Source organism: Pinus tabuliformis, chromosome J (assembly GCF_031772625.1).
Source record: "Pinus tabuliformis cultivar Carrire ecotype Pingquan chromosome J, CPIR1, whole genome shotgun sequence".
Taxonomy (NCBI): Eukaryota; Viridiplantae; Streptophyta; class Pinopsida; order Pinales; family Pinaceae; genus Pinus; species Pinus tabuliformis.
Window position 1 is genome coordinate 886,205,431 of NC_142295.1, and position 22,002 is coordinate 886,227,432.

Sequence of the window (22,002 nt, forward strand, 5' to 3'; positions counted from 1 at the left end):
AATGATGAAATAGCAGAAAGAGAAGTAGTTTTAGAAATTTCAAGTGTTCTATCGGTGGTAAGAGATGACTGCGTGGAATTCTGCAGATATCGATCAATTGACAAATTGGCTCATTGGGCTTCAAGTTATCTGAGGAATTCTGGATCTTGGACTAGGTCCAATAGTTCACTATCAGATGTGGTTCTAAACAGAGAGAGTTCAAAATGTTCATCAAAAGGAAGTTCTTCTAGGAAAAGCCACTCGACAAGACATGAATGTGATCTAAACAAAGGTCTGGGGCTCAATGAACTTTCTTGTCTTCTAATGATTCTCGGAATTAGGTTGGGATTTTCAAACACAGGGAAAGGATTTGGGTCAGGGTTAGCCCTGGTGTAATGAGTTCTTCCTGAAGCCATATTTTGAGCTTTTCAATGCTATTCTTTTTTGGATTTTTCAAAATAACTTCTATCACTCCTTTAAGATATTTCAAATCAAGCTTTTTAGGTTTCTTAAAGGTTTGTTTCAACTGAGGATTAGTTCTTCCCCAGTATGGTCGCCACTATGTTATCACTCAGATTTTCCTTAACAGTTATTAAAAGAAGGAAAGGATTCAATGTAACTACAAACAACCTTTTAGACTCAGGTGCTAGCTTTCCCAAGTCCAGAGAGGGCTCTCTCTTTATGATTTAGCTATGTTTGAAAAGATTTTAGGCTAGTATTAATTTTCAGTAAGGTTGTTTTGTTTGAGAGTGGTGGAGTTCTAAAACAAATGGGAAAACTAAGCTTTTAGGCCATTGGGCTATGGAGTCAGTCAGGGAAAATTCACTAGATTAAGTCAATTTGCTGAGGTATGTGTTCAACAGGCAGGATGGCAGAATAAAAAGAAACTTTGGGGCTTGAATGGGTGATAGTTCTGCTCAAAACTAGAGGAAATCAAGAATCCTCAAGTTAGGATTAGAAAGAGGAAAGGAAGATAGGTCAACTACTAGAGGGAAATTAAGAATCCTATACCAGGGACTTATTAGAGAAAAACTACAGGGATAGAGCAGTTAAGAATTCCTTTGTTGAGATAATTTAGAAGAAAACATAGAAATGGTATATTGTTGATAGCAGAGAGCAATATAGGTAATTCTGATATACTTTGACTATTTAACCATTTAGATTTAACATGTATGAAACATTGAAACATATAGAAAGCACACGAAATCACAAGGATAGAATACTTATTTGTAATTATACTACACGGAAATCTGATGAAATTTCCTCAAGTTTCATTCCTTTTCCAACAAAAATCCAAATTTGAGTACAAAATCTTTCTCAGCTTGATAGCATACATTTACAAAGATGTTATAGAATCCACCTACAATACTTTGAATGGAGAAGTATTTATACAAAAATTACATCAAAAATATCTCATAACCACATGAGATTTATAATAGGGAATACAAAATATCTTTTACAAAAAGATAGAGACAGATGGAAAACTAATTGTTGTTGTCCCTTTATTTGTGAATGAGCTAGAGGTTGAAACTCAAATTTTCCTCTTGTTGTTGCTTTAGTAATTGTGTCATGTATCTTTGCTTACTTTCCCCTACTGATACTCTTTACCTATTCCTGATACTCTTTACCTATTTACCAACCTTTACCTCAGTAAATATTTTCTATTTACCTCAGAGTTACCATAGTAAATTATAGGATATCGGTCATATTGGTCCACCATTCTTCATTTGATATCTTCATCCTAATCAATTTCCTGTATATTTCATCAGCTTCAGTGTACTTAACAAAATTGGGCTGAATGGTAAACAGGTGTTTCACTTCATCCTCAATATAGAAAATATTTTCCAAACCATCGTACAACACTTTTCCTATAGGTAGTGCTTTCACTGTGGAAGAGCTGGCTTGATTTCTGGCTTGTTTGTGCAGTTTCTCAATGTAGTCATCATGAGTCATCAGCTTTTCATTTATGACCAGTGGGCTTGGAGAATGTCATATTTTAACATAAAATCATCTATGTCCTCTTGAATACTTTGACATATTTTTTCCAGGTTAAGCATTAAGTTCTTTTTAGTAAGAACTTTCCTAATTTCAAGGATAGTAGCAATTCGATCCTCGATATCCCATTTTTCCAGCTAGTGATTTCTTTTTCTATTCAAGAAGTTGGTCAATTGGGTTTCCTCTTCAAGTTTCTCTCCCAATTCTTCCCTGGTCATCTGTATAGCCTCTGTAGCTAGTTTAACTAATTCAGTCTATTCAAAAATGATCTGAATAGAAGACAAAATATCGTTGATGGAATAAATGATATTGGTCCATAAAATCTCTCTAATATCTCTCAAAGGATTTTCCAATGTTAAGTCCTCTAATGTTTTGATTCTTTCAGTGATCCTTCTATTTTTTCTCCCTTCTTCAGTGTAATTAGCCTGTAATAAATCATAACTGTTTTCCAAGTTGGTAACCATTTCTTGTAGTTTCTTTAATTCAGTTACTTGGATTTTCATTTCCTCCATGGATTTTATTAAGTCCTCTGTTTGCTTTGTTGAAGTTACTGCTGCTTCTGATGTACTTGTTGTTGTTGTTACTAGCAGAGGTATTGAAAGGCGAATGTTCGGTGCCAAAGATGTTGCAGTAGTAGATGGCACTACTATAGAAATTATGGGTATTGTATTATGAGGAATGGTGGTTGGCTCACTCTGTTTGGAATGCAAAGCTTTTTCTAGTTCTTGCTCTGTTTCTTTCAACTGCTCATTCAACTTAAGGATCAAGTCCATAAGTTCTTCCTCGTTTCCTTTCTCAGTTACTTTTGCAGTTTGTGGATGTAGGAGGGGAGGGAGTTTGAGTTGTTTCCTGAGTGCAACAATGTCATCATTCTTTTTCTTTATCAATATTTCAGCTGCTTTAACATCTTCGGGATCATGTCCCAACTCAATCACCAAGTCTTCTAATGATTTTATCCTGGCATCCTTAGCCTGAGAAGAGGCTTTTTCCAATTGTAACTGTGTTGTCGTGTTACTCAAGAATTCTTCAACTGATGTGTAGTGATGGCTTTACTGGTCAATATGGAATGGAACATCTCACCCATTTGCTTATGGAGCTCAATCTAATCAATTGGGTGGATGTATCTGGCAAGAACTTCAAAATTTCTTTTTAAATAATCAGCCATGGACTTTGGTTGTTGTACTGTTGGCTTCAAAAAGCTTATATGCATCTTTCCCTCTTTGATGTCAAAGGCTGACATCAACCTTGTCTGATTTGTTGGAGCCATTTTCAAATATTGGGCATAGGTTTGAGCTTTGAGCTTCTCATTCCTAGGTTTAATCTCTTTGTACTTTTCTTTCAAATCTTGGCTCTCCTCTAAAGTTGTCCTTATTGATGACACTTCTACACTTTGTTGCCTGCTTAGTGCTTGTGTTTGAGAGGTAGATGGTGTCTCCCTTACTAGTGTTGTCTGCACTGTGTCACTTCTTGTCTCTTCAAATTCCTGCTCGAATAGAGGATTAAATCTCTGTCTCTTTACATATACCTAATCCAATGGCATTGTAGAGGGGCTAGCCTCATTCTAACTTTGTTTTTTGAATTTGCTCCTCATTAAGAGGGGTTTGCAATAATGAAGGGTTGCCCATGTTTGTATTAGTCTGGGTCAACTCATCAGAAATGCTCTATGACCTTGAATCCTTTCCCTGTCCTAAAGTCTCTGGTTGTCCTGATGTTTGTGCACTATGCTCTTGTGTTGGTCTCTATGAAGATTCTCCAGACACCTGTACAAAGGGATCCAGATCAAGTCTTCTTTCCAAATCTTTCAAAACATTTTCTACTTCAACTTGTGTACTATCTTGTTCTATAAGTGTTCCCTCCACCCATTCATTTTGATTTGCATACTATTCTATCTCTGGAATTCTATGATGCATGTAGGGGGACAGTTTATACTTCTACCTTTTGTCATAGATGAAGCTATGAGGATCATAAGGCCAGAAGAAACTCTTTTCCAATCTCAATCTCTTAATGATTTCCTCTATCTCTTTCCATGCTTTTCTATTGTTACAAATAAATGGGCCTAGGTGATCCTTTATCCTTAGTTGAGCTTTCTTCTTAGTCTTCATAAAGTGGATTTCATCAAAATTGATCATTTGCCTGTAGTAATTCAGGGAAAATAATCACATGGGGAGGTATTTGGGTAGTTTAAAGGGAGGTAACTCACAACCATAAATTCTGATCTCGGTATGGTTCTGGTACAAGTACCAGTCCCCTACCTTATATTGCTTGGATAACTGAAGAATTCTCTTAATATCATCACTGATTCTGGGAGGGGGACTTCCTATCAAAATGGTAGTTATTGGATGCACAAATTGATCAATAAAATTTATATAAGGATGGGGAGAAGAAGGAAAATAATGAAAAATGGAAGTTCCCAAAGATGACTAACCTAGCGTTCCCTCTAGTGTCAAGCTTTTGTACAGAGAAGCGGAATTTATCAGATTGGTAGTAGAGGAAAAGATGATACAGCATTGAAGAATATTTAAATACTCTCTCGTTCTATAATCTGATGAATTAGTCATGCATCTTATCAACAATGAATGCAGCATAGTCAAATTTGGTTGCAAGAGGTTGGCCAGGGGTGAAAATAGACATGTAGGCAAAGGTCATTTCATCTACATAATCATTAAAGGTAAAACCCAGCATGCAAGCAAACATGGTGACAATATCCATACCCAGACCAGTAAAGGTGCATGACATGTGAGGGGGGTCTTTTGATCTATATTTTTCTTCAATGAAAGTCTAACTAACTTGGTTAATTTCGGAACTGGACAACCTTGAAGATTTTTCAAGTAAATCAACAATGGTAATGGGAGTGAGATCCTAGCCAGGCTGTAATTGCAACATTTCATTTATAGACTTAGCTGTAATGGTGAAAAGGAATTTCTAGTTAGAGGACATTACAACTCTCATATTGGGGTCGTAGTTTGCATGGCATTGGTGGACAATATCTAAGAAAATATGGATAGTGGGGAATTGATATTTAGGTAGGTTTGACTCCCAAAGACCTAGTTTATCAGCTTTGTTCAGATAATTGTCCTGATACTTGTAGTATAGCTTCAAGGGGGTTTCATCAAAAGTAAGTTCCTTGATTTCAAAATCTCTATAGGCCAACGAAAGGTGGTCCAAATCCCTATGTGGAGTAGTGATTGGCGTGACATTTAGGGCGATACGAGCTTCCATCCTTGGTTCTTGTGTATTCAAGGAAGAAATTTGGGGTTTTCAAGGATTTTAGATAAGAAAGGTGCTTGGGGAAGCCTTGGGGCTAAGAAACAGCTTAATTGTACTGGATTACTTAGTTTAGATTAATTTGGTGGAGATTTTAGTACAAAAACAGGGTTTTTGAGAAGGAAATGCGGTAAATACCTAGTTATGGTTGACTGAGGGGACAAATGGCTGTGGTTAATGCTTTGCTAAGTGCGCACAGTGGTTTGTAGTGGCATGTAGTTCAGCGACAAATGGTGGTTGGCGGTTGGGAGTAAGTTGCTGGTTTGGACGTACTATGTGCATGGATGAAAGGCAAATGTTTATTTTCTTGGTAAAAAGGGAAAACAATGAGTATTTTTTTTATGCACAAAGTCAATGAATTTTCGCAGGTGAATGGGAAACTGACAGTTGGTGTCAACTAACAGATGGGACACTTTGTCGTTTAGCGAGGCGGTAAGCGGAAGTGGTAATGGTTTTCATCGCACAACTTTTGAGAGGTTGGTGGTTTTGGCATGGGGTCACACGATGCCACAAATTGGATGACATGTAGCATCAGCGAAAAGTTAAAATAACTTGTGTCGGGTAGTTAACGTGCGACCAAAAGGCCCGCACGATATGAGCGGGAGTCATTGGATGAGGGAAGACAGATCGTGCGGTAGTTGACAACGGCAAGTGTTAGGGAGTTAATGGAGGGGGCCCAATGGCATAATCAACATAATTAAATGACTTTAATTATATCGGGGATGATTTGATTGGACAAATAAAGGATTAATAACTTTAATGATATCGGGGATGAATGTATTGGCGGAGAGGCTATTATTTAATCCATGTGATTAATTAATTCCTTTTTAACATGTCGGGGGTTTTGGCTCTTAATTAATCATGGTTTGATTAATTAATCCAACTTAATTAACTTTATTATGGTTTATTTTTCAAACCATCGGGACAGGTTACTTATTTATTTTGGGATTTTTATTAATAATATGGGAAAGGGTAATTTGTTTCGAGAGCTAAATAAATAATAAGAATTAAAAGTTAATATGACCATGGGAAAAGAAAATGCGCTAAGTAAATGTCTTCGAAAATGCATTCATCATCCAACATTATGACTTTGGCTAAAATGTGTTTGGGGGGCAGGGGTTTATAAAGAACCATTTATTTTTCGTAAGTAAAAAGTGATTTTACTTTGGGAAAAAGATTTGAAGGGGATGAATGAATTATGAAGGGGGTGAATTTTGATGAAGGGGCTTTAGCACTTAGACCTTACAAGTTATTGGGCCGAGGGTCTGGTCCCTCTAGAAGGCAGAGAAATGCTCTGAGCCCCTTTAACTTTGAGGTTGTTGGTACCTTTAGTACTTATGGGAAATTGGTAAAATTTAGGGAAAAATGAGTGAGGAGGTTAATTAGTTTGACTTTTGTCTATGATGTAAATGTCTTCATTTTCATCCATACCTTTAAGTGCTTTTGATGATGAACGTATATGACTCGATATCTGGATAATCATTCATCATACATAATTCTGTAACCATTCATCTACATACCCTACCTACTTATCCTACCATTTTTTCTTCTTTTATTAGAGTGCGCTTAAACTGGCAAACCCTTATCAAAACCTTTTCTTTTCTTTTACAATGGAAATTTGTCTAAGTCTATCCTTATTACATCCAAGGGCTCATATTAAACTGTTGAGCTCCTTTTATTCACTCTACCTATATACTTATCTGCGAAGATTAAACAGTTTGGTCAGATTTTATTCTCTATCTCTAAGCATGAAATTCACAATATGGAATAACCAAGGTTAAACTATTTGGTTACCATGGATTTTGGAAAAAGTAACAAGTTGCACACAATATTTTATACAAAAAGTGAAATAGTAGTGGCATCTTGACTTGCACACTTTTATGGCCTTTTTATTTCTCTTGGTGTTCATTTTTTATTTTTTTTGACCTTTTCATTCTTTTTTTGCCTTTTATTATTTTTCTAGGACATGCCCTCTTCACATTTTTTAATTTTTGATTTTGAATATGGAAAACATTTTCTACAAGCAAAGGTATGTACCTATTTCAGAGCTAAATCAAGTCAATCATGATATATGAAACCTATTGGTGTAGGAACATAGCACCTCGTACAGTCCTCCAACTCAGAAAAATGGTTTTTTAGTCCCTAAAAAATAAAAGACATAAATAATCTCCACTAAAGGTTATTGTGCAGCCCATTTGAAACTGAGCTTCCTCCACCATTAAATTTTGTTAAATGCAACAATGTCACAACTCTGAATGTATTCATTTGTTGGCTCAATAGTTGGTTTCTTATCAATAAGATCATCAACAGACACGAGACCATCTTCAATAGTCATCATTCTCTAAAGCTTCTTAATACCATATCCTACAACAATAAGCTTTGAAGCTCCCCAGAATAAGCCAAGAATTTGTACACTCTGCACAACCTCTTTAAGGTTTTGCATATGCTTTTCATCATCCCAAGGTTTCACATCCAATAGAATAGAAGACTTTCCACTTTCTTTATTTTTTCTTGATGCCTTTTTATACGCTTGTCATTCTACTGATGCCTTCTCTTCTTCCTCGGTCTCCTCACCAAAAAGGTCTAAGTCATCATCATGTTCCTTATCTTTCGGAGGTGACTTAGTTGTAGTCTACATAATCGGTAATAGAGTTACTCCTTCTATTTCTACACCGATAGCCTCACAAGGAAGACACGAAGTCAGGAGTGTACTAATATGGTTGTACCACTGAGACACATTACGAAATTTAGGTCTAGGGCTTTCCTAATTATGCCATAGATAGTAAGATCATGATTTGTAGCTTGATGCCCAGTTACAAAATTTCTTGAACGAAGATATTCATTAAGATGCTTGAGGCCAACCTTTGTGCTCGGATTTGGCAAGGTAATTTTCATGGCTTTTACTAGTGTAAAAATAGCTAATGCAAGGATTATAAACCACATTGAATGCCAAATTACAGTGTTTCTCATATAAAACATCATAATAAATGTAATGTTTCAAATTCTAATAAATATCAACCATTTTCCATTATCAACACATGTATGGCCTTCAAAAAGTCATTAAATGATGAAAGCTTCATTCCTCGTACGCTCATCCAACTCAGAAAAATGATTTTTTAGTCCCTAACAAATGAAATACATAAATAATCTCCACTAGACGTCATTGTGCAGAATCTTTGAAAGTGAGCTTCATGCAACAATGTCACAACTCTGAATGTATTCATTTGCTGGTTCAATAGTTAGCTTCTCCTCAATAAAATCATCAATAGACACGATATCATCTTGAATAACCATAATTGTGTTAAGCTTCTTAATTCCATATCCTACACTAATAAGTTTTGAATCTCCCCAAAATAATCCACACATTTGTACACTCCGCAGAACCTCTTCAAGATTTTGCATATGTGTCTCATCATCCCAAGGTTTCACATCGAGTAGAAAAGAAGACTTTCCACTTTCTTTCTTTTTGCTTGATGCCTTTTTAGATGCATGTCACTTTGTTGTTGCCTTCTTTTCTTCCTCAATCTCCTCACCAAAGAGGTCTAAGTCATCATCATCTCCCTCATCTTTAGGAGGTGACTTAGCTGTAGTCTACATAACCGGTGCAACAACTACAATTGCTCCTTCTATTTCTACACCGATAGCCTCACCAGGAAAATTTGAAGCCAGGAGCGAACTGATATGGTTGTACCACTGACACACATTAGGAAATTTAGGTCTAGGGGCGTTGCTAATGGCACCATAGATAATAAGATCATCTCTTGTAACTTGATGCCTAGTTACAAGAGTTATTGAAAGAAGATATTGATCAAGATGCTTGAGGCCAACCTCTGTGCTCAGATTTGGGAAGGTAATTACCATGGATTTTACTGGTGCAAAAATAGCTGATGCAATTATTCTAAACCACATTGAATTCTAGATTACTTGTTTCTCATGTAAAATACCATCATAAATGCAACACCTCAAATACAAATAAATTTCAACCAAGTTCCATTATCAACACATGTATGGCCTTTAAAACACTCATCAAATGTCAAAAGCTTCATTCCTCATACACTCATCCAACTCGACAAAATGGTTTTCTTGATGTCACAACTCTGAATGTATTCAGTTTTTGCATCAACAATTAGCTATTCCTCAATAACATCATCATCAAACACGAGATCATTTTCAATAGTCATGATTAACTGAAGATTCTTAATGCCATATCCTACAGCAATAAGCTTTTGATCTCCCTAGTATAAGGCAGTCATGTGTACATTTTGCACAACCTCTTCAATCTTCATCATATCTGTCTCATCATCCCAAGGTTTCACATCCAATAAAACAAAAGACTTTCCACTTTCTTGTTTTTTTCATGATGCATTTTTAGATGCTTGTCATTTTTTCGCTGCCTTCTTTTCTTCCTCGGTATCCTCACCAAAGAGGTCTAAGTCATCATCATCTTCCTCGTCCTTAGGAGGTGACTTAGTTGTAGTCTACGTAACCAGTGCAGAAGCTAGATCTGCGCCTTGTATTTCTACACTGATAGCCTTACTAAGAAAACTTGAAGCCACGAGGGCATTGATATGGTTGTACCACCAAGAAACATTAGGAAATTTATGTCTAGGGGCTTTTCTAATGACACCATAAACAATAAGATCATATCTTGTAGCTTGATGCCCAGATACAAAAGTTCTTTAAAGAATATATTCATCAAGATGCTTGATGCCAACCTCTATGCTCAGATTTGGGAAAGTAACTACCATGGCTATCGTTGGTGCAAAAATAGCCGATTCAAAGATTCTAAACCACAATGAATGCCATATTATGTTGTTCTCACATAAAATACCATCATAAATGAAATGCTTCAAATACAAATAAATTTCAACCAAGGTCCATTATCAACACATGTATGGCCATTAAAAAACTCATCAAATGTCGAAAGCTTCATTCTGTGTACATTCATCGAACTCAGCAAAATGGTTTTTTAGGGCCTAAAAAATACAATACATAAATAATCTCCACTAAAGGTCATTGTGTAGACTCTTTGAAACTGAGCGTCCTACATCATTAGATTTTGTTAAATGCAATAATGTCACAACTCTGAACCCTAGAAGTCCTCAAGAACATCAACAGACACAATATCATCTTCAATAGTCATCATTATCTAAAGCTTCTTGAAGCCATATCTTACAGCAATAAGCTTTGAAGCTCCCTAGAATAAGCCAAGCATATGCACACTCTGCACAACCTCTTTAGGGTTTTGCATATCTGTGACATCATCCCAAGGTTTCACATCCAATAGAGCATAAGACTTTCCACTTTCTTTTGTTTGTTTGATTCCTTTTTAGATTCTTGTCGTTCTTATCCTACCCTATTTTCTTCCTCGGTATCCACCATTACATTTTGTTAAATGCAACAATGTCATAACTTTGAGTGTATTCATTTGCTGGTTCAACAATTAGCTGCTCCTCAATAAGATCATCAACAGACACAAGATCATCTTCAATAGTCATCATTATCTAAAGCTTCTTAATGGCATATCATTCAAAAATAATATCTAAAGCTCCCTAGAATAATCTAGGCATCAGTACACTCTGCATAGCCTCTTCAAGCATTTGTATATCTGTGACATCATCCCAAGGTTTCACATCGAATAGAACAAAATAATTTCCACTTTATTTTTTTTGCTTGAGGCATTTTTAGATGCTTGTCGTTCTACTGCTACCTTGTCTTTTTCCTTGGTATCCCCACCAAAGAGGTAAAATTCATCATCATCTTCCTCATCTTTAGTAGGTGACTCAGTTGTAGTCTACATAACTAGTACAACAACTAGAGTTTCTCCTTCTATTTCTACACTGATAGCCTCACCAGGAAAGCTTGAAGCTAGGAGGGCACTGATATGGTTATACCACCAAGACACATTAGGAAAGTTAGGTCTAGGGGCTTTGCTAATGGTGCCATAGACAGTAAGATCATCTCTTGTAGCTTGTTGCCCAGGTACAAAAGTTCTTGAAAGAAGATATTCATCAAGATGCTTGAGGCCAACCTCTGTGCTAAAATTTGGGAAGCTAACTGCCATGGCTTTTACTGGTGCAAAAATAGTTGATGCAAGGATTCTACAGGGTAAATGATTGGATCAGTTTCCCACAATTTAGAATGCTAAGAAGCCAAAAATCCTAAAACCCTAGAAATCCAAAGAGATGTGAAGAGCGTCTAGCAGCGTACCTAAGTTTCTTGTTAGGCCACGTCCACTTCAGTAAAAATCACAACCTTCGAATCCCTATCCTTAGAAATGTATAATTTATCTAGTTCTAACACCTTACTTGAATGAGATTGAATAGCCTCGTTGGCAGCTCATTTATGCACTTGGTTAGTTCTGCTCTTTACAAGGGTAAATCTGATGTTCATAATTTCTTTTTCCAAGGATAGGGCTGCTAGAATAAAGGATAATAGACCGCTTTCTTGGGCTACGCTTTCCCTTTGAAACATTCAGTTAACACCTTGGAGTGATCTGAGATGTGTGGAACACACTTAATCATGTTGTTCCAAATATTTTAGCCTTTGGGTAGCAAGGGGTGATCCAATATGGATTCTTCTTCTTCTTCAACTAGACACTTCTACTTGAGAGTCTTTCTCCAAAGAGATTTAGGCTACACTAGTAGACTCCACTCCATCTTGGCAACTAGAGCCAAACTCACAAGTCCCATATGTTTTAGGATTAAGGATCTTTCCCATTTAGGAATATCCACATGTTACCATGTCATTAAGTGCCATTTCCTACTATTCCCATTGCGCTACAAATGTAGGAACATAAATAGACAAGAAACACAAGATGTAGAGTATGATCTAGGGCCAAAGCATATCACTCTTTGGGAGGAAAAATTGCACAAATTCTTGTTATAGAGATTCCAATTGACTAATACCAAGACCAAGACCCTTGACCTATTAGCCACTCCAAGACCAATACACTAGTTCTCTTTACTGTGTTCTCTTCTTCTAGACTCCTCATTTTCTTCTTCCTTTTTACATCAATGCATAGCTATCATTGAGATCACATCACTATATCCACGTCGAGTTCTCCTTCTCCCTGTCATAATCTCGAGAACTTTCTTCAGTGATAGTCATCCAAGAACAACCCAAAAGAGCATTGAAGATTGCATATCAAAACTACGTGCTGAAAATTATATCTTAAAGAATATATTCAAGGTCTTATAAAAAAATGTCAATTTTATCAACGCATTAAGTGGCCAAAATGTGGAATAAATTAGCTTGGCAACCCACAAGTTTGCAGAAGCTTCTTAAATTTCTATACGAAAGAAAGCCAAAGTTTAAGAACAATGAAAACGATGTGGTGAAATCTACAAATCTACCTTAGAATAAGGTAAAGTCTAAGGGAGTAATGGAATGAGCTAAGGTTATAGAAAAAAGCCCTCTTTCCAGCCACAGATCTGATAAGAATCAAACATCCAATAGAAATTTCAGACATGAGAAAATTTCTACCATGATCCAAGATGAATGCCCTTAGGGATTTTTACCATTTTGAAATTAACTCACATAATCAAAAATCAATCAAAAACTCATTTAACTCACATAATCAAAACTCAATCAGAAACTCAGTTAAAGGTTTATATTGCTAGGAACTCTGAATTTTGGTATTTTCCAATTTTAGCTACTTGAGGGAAGTTTGCTACAACTCGAAAGTTGAAGCCATGCACTCTACAAGCTTCGAGTAAGGAAAATTCATACTAATAAGGTCTTCGCCATAGTAACATGGTTGATAAGTAATACTTGAAACTTAAGTGTAATTTGGCACGCAAACTATTTTTTCCTAATCATCGGTCAGTCAAACTGGGTTTAGTGAGTTGAACTTGTTGGCTCTGTCAATAGTGAGTGCGAGAGTTGTTGATTACATCAAAGACATATAACCCATGTGCAAATTTGACTTGCCTGGCCCATGGTACAAATGAGCTAATTTCTTTCCTTTTCCTTTGCAAACTTCATCCACAACTCACCTATAGCACTTGCAACCTGCAAATTTGCTATACCATTTGCATCTGCGATATCTTCAGTGTATGATTCCACTTTCTAGCCACACAAGATTTTTTTCCATTCCTTAGTCTATCTGTCCTATATTTTGGAGGGTTTTCTAGCATATTTTTTGATCTAATTTGTTTAGAATCTGGTAGGGATTTCTCAAAATCACATTTGAGTTTGAGTTGTAAAATATCCACAATCTGAATGCCCCAGGGTTTTATGGGTGCTAAATCCATAAATATGTAGTCAAAAATACATTTAAAATGACAAAACATAATATTTGGCTAAAAAAAAATTTGCCCAACTCCAAAATGGAGCCTGTTTAGACAATGCCTCTTGGATTGTGAGACATTTATGAAGTCAAAAATCCATTTTCAATGACAACGCCTCCTACATACAAGTTTGAGTTGCCTAGTCCATCTATAAATGGCTAGAAATAGTACAAATGAGCTCATTTTTGTCCTCTTCCTTTGCACATTTCATTGACAACTCTCATATATCACTTGCAGATTTGATGAGTTTTTTGCATACTTGAAATTTACAGAGTATAATCCACTTGCTACGCATACACATCTTTTCTATTGGCTGAGGAGTCTATGACCGAGAAATTCGATCATGTTGTCTTTGTCAATGGTGAGTATTAAATTTGTTGATCAAGTAAACGAGTTCAACTCCTAGATTGTGAGTTTGACTTACCTGGAACCCTACTCTAAATATGATCATAATTGGTGCAAAATTGCAAATAATATCATTTCCACCCTCTCCTTTCTTTATCTTTTACCTATAGTTCATCCATAGTTCTTGCAAACTTTCTTAGTTTTTGTTGGTCTGAGTTGAATCCTTGACTCTTTTTCCATGCTGTGTCTTTGTTAAATTTATTCTAATGACAATACTATGGGCCTTACCTTCTGGCTAGCTAGGTTAAGTTCATTACTTACCTTCATTAAGATTGTTGGTTATAGTGGGACATTACTTTTCCATGGCCAGTCTTTTGCCGAGTTGATTCTGGTAACTATATTCTCAGCCCTTTTAGGTAGCTAAGGTCATTTCTTACCTTCATATTTTTGGTTCAGGATAGGTCATCGTAGCATCAAGTAAGGTCAAGTCATAGTACATTTCTCACAATATTCTTTTTAGACTTGTCAGTTTAGTAATCCTTCGAAATACTTTTGTGGTTCTTTTAAAGAATGTTGTTCTTTTGATATTGATGAATGAATTCAAAATCAAAAAAATATTTTTCTTGTGAGTTCCATCATTTTAGGGAGGATATCTCTTGAAGAACCATGGTATACATTTTATCACATCATCTTTGGAAAAGAAGGTGGAAGTTGCTAATAAGGAAAAGGAATCAATGATTAGTGACAAGTCTTCAATAACTTCTTCACCTTGCCTAGAGGAAAATAGTGCTTGCAGCAAAGCTAATTCTAAAAGTGGGCTCCCTATGAACCCATTGGTTGCTTAGAGAGTAGCAGCTACTGATGTTTCCTATTTTCATTCAAAAACAATATATATACCGCCTTTTAAATCAATGCATAAAAATACGACTGATCATGACGAAATGTTAAACAATGGAATTGATCAAGATGTGAAACAATCCCTGAATAGTGAGTTAGTGGAGATCACTATTGCAAGTCATGCAAAGATTACAACATTGGATCTTGAGGATGTTCTTAGTTGTGAATCTAAGCCAAAATCAATTAATTGTTCCATAGAAATTGATGAGTGCAGTGAATTATCAAGCCTATCTAAGTCAGAAGTGGTTTCGTATATAGCTACCAGTTTGGTGACAATAGTAGTGGTTGTTGAGGAGGAAACAAAGAAAGCTGTTGCAAATGATTTACAGTCGATGAAAAAAGCTTTTATACTCAACTTTTCATTATTCAGCTAAAGTAATCCAATATTTTAGTTTTTCTTGCATCCTTGTCAAGAGTTTTTGGTTTAAAATGTGTATGAGATTTTAGTTGTTTCTTGCTAATGATGACGAGGGAAGTGTTCACTCAAAAAACGCGTTGGCCAAAAATTATGATACCTAGTTTAATTTTCATCACTAAAGACATCAACATATTTTATATTCTCACTGATAATACTCCATAGCATCTGTAAACTCCATATAAATGGATCTTTTGTTTCCTCTATTCTCTTTTCACTTTCGAGGAAGTAGAATAATCTTTTGCATATATCAAATTACCATTTTACGCAATTCATTTTATGTTGTGTATGTATTGTGTAGGGTTATGAATCGTTTGCTTCCTGGAAATCAAACTTATGTTTTGAGCCTATCAAATTTGAGTTATGTTGAATAATAATCGTATGATAGTTTTTTGGGCATTTTCATTTCTAAATATTTAAAGATCCGACACAATCCTACTTTGAATTGGAGAATATGAGATGTTTTTACAAACTCTACCTACTCTGTAAATAAGGGTAAACTTTAGAGACATTAAACGTTTTCCTTCTTTTTATGAAGAGACGACTTCCTGATAATGTGTCTGAGCATGATTGAAATTTGGGCATATATGATTCGTATATTAGGGTTTGTAATCTAATTTTTGGGCATTGAATCTTTGTTGTGTAGGGGTTTCAAGTGTTTATACATAGAGGAATTTATGAAGTTGCTAACGGTATGTCAATAAGGAGGAAAACATAGAACCATACCCCCAATTCATGTAATTCATTCTATGTTTCCAACTAACCCTGAAATTCATGGTAGCCTAAAAATACAATGTTTAGTTTGGGCATAACAGATAAATAATACCATTTTGAAGACTTGAAGCCTTTCCCAAGAAAGTCATCCAATGTTTTACCCATCTACCTGTTGCATGCCTGCAAATACAAAACATGAAAGATGTGTATTGAATGGCCACATATCGAGGGAAATGGAAATTTAAGCCTTGCCTTCACTAAAAAGATACTAATCAGTAATTTCTACTGCCAATATTTGTATTTGTGAATGGACATTAGAATCTCCTAACCCATATTCTATTTTATCGATCTATTTTTGCTTTTAATTTTTAAGAAAATGTGGTATTAATCACGGACAGGCATTGTTGCAAAAATTTTCCTCAACATTTATGATGAACGAATAGGCAATGTTCCAATTAATCCCATATTGTAAACTATAGCTCCATATGACTTAAAGGTCCCATAGTTACTCTAGGAGGTTGCCCCAGGCTTCGTAACCTCATTTAATAATAGTAGGTGGTTAAAGATCAACATTCTCTTCGGAAACAACCATTGTTTTGTCTTTAAAATTCTCATCCCTTTCATCGCTTTGACAGGTATGAAGTAATTGTTGTGACTCCTCATGGGACTTCGACAATTCCTTCATTTCCGAGAATAAAGACTGTCTTTCCTCGACTTCTAAAATCTAGAATTTTGACTCTCATCTTCTACTAAAGCATTGAAAATGTAATCCACTAGGCAGAGCCTAAAATTTTTTCAAAACCAGATCCATAAATATCATCCATGCAAAATTTTTGAGTATTATGGGATGGTTTCAAGGGCTACATGGGTTATATAACATATTGTTTCTTTCATCCAACATTGTGATGCATCATTCCAGTAAAACTAAAGATTGATTCGATGTTCTACAACTAGTCCAGGTGACTCTAAACAAAATTATTGCAAGACAAACTCAAAATTGCAATCAACGTTTTTTAGAAGGTATTAGATATCAGTTTTGAATTCTACACATCCCATCAAGGCTTTTTAACACATTAAAAAATGCCCAAGCTTAAAAGAAAAATATAGCCTTTAATATTAAATTCAAAATCATATATATGGTCATTAATGTTGAAATATGATTCTCTATATAGTTTTCTTATGAAGGGTGAGTTATATTCATCCAAAGATCTGTTGAAAATCGGGTTGTTTATTAGTCATATATGATAGTAAGCATATGTTTAGATTCATCCCTGTGAAAGGATAAAGGGAATATTCCCATATTACACTTCAATAATTTTTTCAATATTTTTTTATAATTACAAAAAAGTAGAAACCGATCAACACACAAAGAAACAGAGGATAGAGGTATTCATTAAAGCATTAGTAAAAAAGGGTGTCTTTACTAATGACTATTATAATCAAATCATCCTTCAAAAGCCTCTGGACTACATAATTTTTCAAGTAAATTATGGAAAGGACAAACTGTAGTCTTTTAGCTGTAGGCCCAAGATATTCTTGATTGTTTTCATAAAATTAGAAAACGTAAAGAATATGAATCTCAGTGCAAGTTAAAGGTGTGTGATCTTCATATATGATTTGTTTTCATCATTACTATCCTTAACATGTTCTATTATTTAGAGCGAGAATTCATGAATTGGCGGGCATGTTTACCCACATTTCTATTTTTATATCCCATACAATTGGAATCCTGCTATATTTAGACTCCTCTACTTCCCTAGGTTACACGTGTTAAACAAGATAAAGAACACTAATGATATGTTCTTTTACCATAAGTTCTTCTCATTTTTTGGATGGATTTTGTGGAATTTTTATGCATGCCAATTATGTGGCAAGAAACAATATTCCATTATTATTTTTTATCATCTCCTGTTTTTGAGTTAGCATGCTTCTATTGTACTAGTTCATTACACCTACATCATGTAACGATTGAGTTGATAGGTTTTTACATTTGATTTCCACTATAGTCAACAATTGAATATATATATCTATATATATGTGTGTGTGTGTGTGTGTGTGTGTGTGTGTGTGTGTGTGTGTGCGTTTTCTGTGTAGGCTCGATGATAAGACGACGCACTTTGATTTCCACTAGTTCTCTCTTTTTCATATACTATCACAAGTGCAAAAATAAAAACTCACTTTTCTTTTTACCTAGATAAGAAAATGATGACATGTTTGTATTTTGTAATGACAAGGATAACTATGTATTGTAGCTAGACCTTGAGATCTTCAATTCATCCTTTCCTTACCCAACATGAACATATCCTATTTGTAATGGAGTTCAATTTTTGAATTGACATTTGTTTTCAATACTATTTCGTCATAAATAAAATGTGTAACCATTGTTGGATTTCCTTTAATCACACAAATACCACAACCATGTCATTTTTCTTTACTTGGTTAATATATTGCATCATCGCGTTTGACAATTATTTGATTATTATTTTATGTGCAATAAATCTTTTATTAAATAGAAGAGAAGGATAGCCTCGTTGTTTTAGAGATACATAATATGAATTGATTAAAAATTCACAGGTCTATTTTGATTCTTATCTTTCTATTTCACTTCTTTAGAGAATACTATATATTCAAATCACACTAAAATAGATAATCCTAATTATGAAAATATTTCTCTCTCCATACCTTGCAATGACATTATTTTTCTGAATTATACTTGAATTTCATTGATAATAACCTGGATTTATATATTGCTTTTATCACCAAATTGACATCATGGTAAACATACGAATATCCCATTAAATATGACCTAAAGATGATTCAAAGAATATTTCATTTAGTCTAAGCGTGTGGAAGACTAATTTATGAGGTGTAAAGTTTTATTAGAGGCACTATTTGTTTGTTTGTTTTCGTTAGAAAATGGTTTGTTCTTGCTTTTGTGTGGCTTTTAATTTATCATATGTAGCATGTTGAGAAATGGGAAAGAATAATGCATGACATTTATCTTGCAGAAATTGTTGTTGAATGAAAGTATATAGTTTTAACATAAGTAATATATGGTTTTTTTCTTTTGCAGATATGTTCTTTATTGTATCCAAGATATCACACAAAGACACATATTGATATTGTAGAAATTGTTACAGGACCTCATTAAGGTTGATTTTTTTGATGTCCTACTTGATTGATACATTTTCATGATAGGTACGATTGAAATACAAATTAATGTGTTCCTGAAACAAATTATATTCAAATTTTATAGATAGAAAAGATAAAAACAAATGTCAATGCCTTCATTTGATTGTTACTAGACTCTAGTGTAGGAAGGTTACATGAAATGTGGTTGGAAAAAGGATAGGGAGACAATGCAAATCACGTCTTGGATATGATTCATTTGTTGTTGGAGATCCTTCAGGCACCTGAGACATCGACTTTGGAAATGTTTCTAGTAGGTATTCCTATGGTTTATAATGTTGTGATTCTTTCATCTCGTGATTATTTTGGGCAAGAAAATATTTTAGGAATGCCTGATAAGAAATCGATGGACAGGTAAACACGTTTTTTATAATTGAAATGTCCATTCCATGATATCATCTCTTTATTGTTTTATTGTATTTTGAATGTCTACTTTTCTTTTTATTTGCATTTTAATTATGAAATCGAAAATACTTGGAACTATGTCTATTTAAACAACAACCAAAGCTTGAAGATGAAATTAGTATTTCACAATATTGATTGAAATCCTTTTAACTATTTTGTGTTGAAATATTTTCATGACTATTAGAAAATTTTACTTTCATGTTGTTATTTTAGCACATGTTGTTTATATAGTTGACCAATTTCATTCGTTACAGAAAAAAATGTTGCTGGGAATTGAACGACAAGGATTAGATATCACACCTTAGATTATTTGTTTTCAAAAGTTATTTATAGCTTGAGATTTGTATCACGTAACATAGTTGACATGATTGTTCCTAAGCTTTCATTGAAGGTTGAATACTAAGTTACTAAGGTGTTATTTTGTATGGTGATGTTTATTTGTTTATACAGGTCATCTGGAAACATAGTGGTAACTATCACTCAACTGAAGAATACTTGTTTGAGTTTCTTTATTTTATGGGGAAGGATGGCTTTACCATTGTTTAAGTTGAGTTATTTGTCATATAAATAATTTATAGTCTACTTTATTTTATATTCTAGTATTCATCGTCTTTCATGTCTTACACTCTACACTATATCTTCTTTTATTTTCAGAAAAGGTACTCAGAATTGATGGTAAGCAACGAGATTTGAAGAAAGAGGAGAACACTAACACTGGAGTGAAAAATGGAAAAAGAGAGAGAAGAGAATCGGTCTAGTGATACCCTTAAAGGCAATATCCCACACAAGACATACACATAGAGACTAATGTTCAACTCTTCAAATTTGGTGAATTCCCTTGTAATGACCTAGAAACACAATGATAATGTTTTGTAGTGATGAAATAACATTTCATGTGTAAATTGTAGTCCAACCAATGTTAAGTTGGAAATTCATATTGTAATACTTGAAATTTCATATAATATAATTTATGTGGTTGAAATTATTTATAGTTGCACTTTATATTACTTAGTATTTTAATTAACATATGTAACTTTGCATTTTTATATTAGATGAACCAATGCACATTGTATGACATCTTTTTAATTTAGTTGCAAAATCATACTAATTAATTTATGTTGATTAATAATGAACACATAAAATGAATCTAAAACTATTAAGTTAGTAGCTTATATTGATTAATGATGAACAAAAATAAAATGAATATACAACTAAGTTGGTCGTTTATAATGATTATTAATAAATAAATGAAATGAATATAAAATACTATAGTAGTCATTTATATAATGAATATGAAACTACCAAAAAAATATAAATGGCTACTGAAAATGATTAATTTGTGATTACAAATGACAACCAAATTTTGCATATATATGACTATTAGTAGCTAATTTACAGTATCTTATAACATGACAAAATTTAAGTCATATTTCTTTGGTAATTAATTGGTTTCAAACGAAGACTAAAATTTGCATATATATGACTATTAGTACCTAATTTATAGTATCTTATAACATGACCAACGTTTTGGTAATATTTCCTTGGTCATTAATTGAGTGTCTCGGATGATCATATCGTAATATGTTTTGTTGTATATTTGGTCATTAATTATGACAATTAACGACTAAATCAATGACTAAATTAATGACCAAATTTATGACTAAATATACTACTAGATGACAAAATTGAGACAACCAATTAATTACTATGCTAAAAACAACTAAAAGTTGGTCGTGTTATAAGATACTGTAAATTAGCTACTACTAGTCATTGACTAAAAAGTGGTCATTTATATGCAAATTTTTGTCATTGTTTTAGTAAATAATTAGCCATTTTGTACTAGTATTATTAACCAACATAGATTAATTAGTATGATTTTGCGACTACATAAAAAAAAAAAATTGTCATACAATGTGCATGTCCATCTAATATGAAAACACAATGTTACATATGATAATGACAATACTAAAAAATATCAAGTGCAGCTATAAATAATTTCAACCACATAAGTTGTATTATATAAAATGTCAAGAATTGCATTATGAGTTTCCAACTTAATATTGGTTGGACTACAATTTACACATGAAATATTGTTTCATCACTTCAAAACATTATGATTCTATTTCCAAGAAATTGTAGGTGAATTCACCAACTCTGAAGACTTGACCATTAATCTCTATGTGTGTGTCTTATGTGCGATATTGGCTCTATGGGTATACCAGTTCTCTTCTCCCTCTCTTTTTTCATATGTCAATACCGAGTTCCTTTTCTGAAAACAAAAAAATATACAATGTAGGGTATAAGACATGAAAGATGATGAACACTATAATAAAAACTAAAGTAGGCTATAAAGGATTTATACAACATATACCTCAACATAAACAATGTCAATTCCATCTGTCCACATAAAAGCAAGAAACTCAAACAAGTTTTCTTTAGTTGGGCGATAGTGGCCGCTATGTGTCGAAGGTGGCCTAGATAAAAAAAGCAAATAAAACGTCACCATAG

General features: G+C 34.1%; 4 pseudogenes; all 4 read right to left on the bottom strand.

Annotated features, from left to right (window-relative positions):
- Nucleotides 1–7,456: 7,456 nt before the first annotated feature.
- LOC149229514 (elongation factor 1-delta pseudogene) lies at nucleotides 7,457–8,133 on the bottom strand (annotated as a pseudogene).
- Nucleotides 8,134–8,427: 294 nt separating this feature from the next.
- LOC149229515 (elongation factor 1-delta 1 pseudogene) lies at nucleotides 8,428–9,099 on the bottom strand (annotated as a pseudogene).
- Nucleotides 9,100–9,287: 188 nt separating this feature from the next.
- Nucleotides 9,288–9,986, bottom strand: LOC149229516 (elongation factor 1-delta 1 pseudogene; annotated as a pseudogene).
- A 633-nt stretch (nucleotides 9,987–10,619) lies between these two features.
- On the bottom strand, nucleotides 10,620–11,302 carry LOC149229517 (elongation factor 1-delta 1 pseudogene; annotated as a pseudogene).
- Between the last annotated feature and the right edge of the window lie 10,700 nt (nucleotides 11,303–22,002).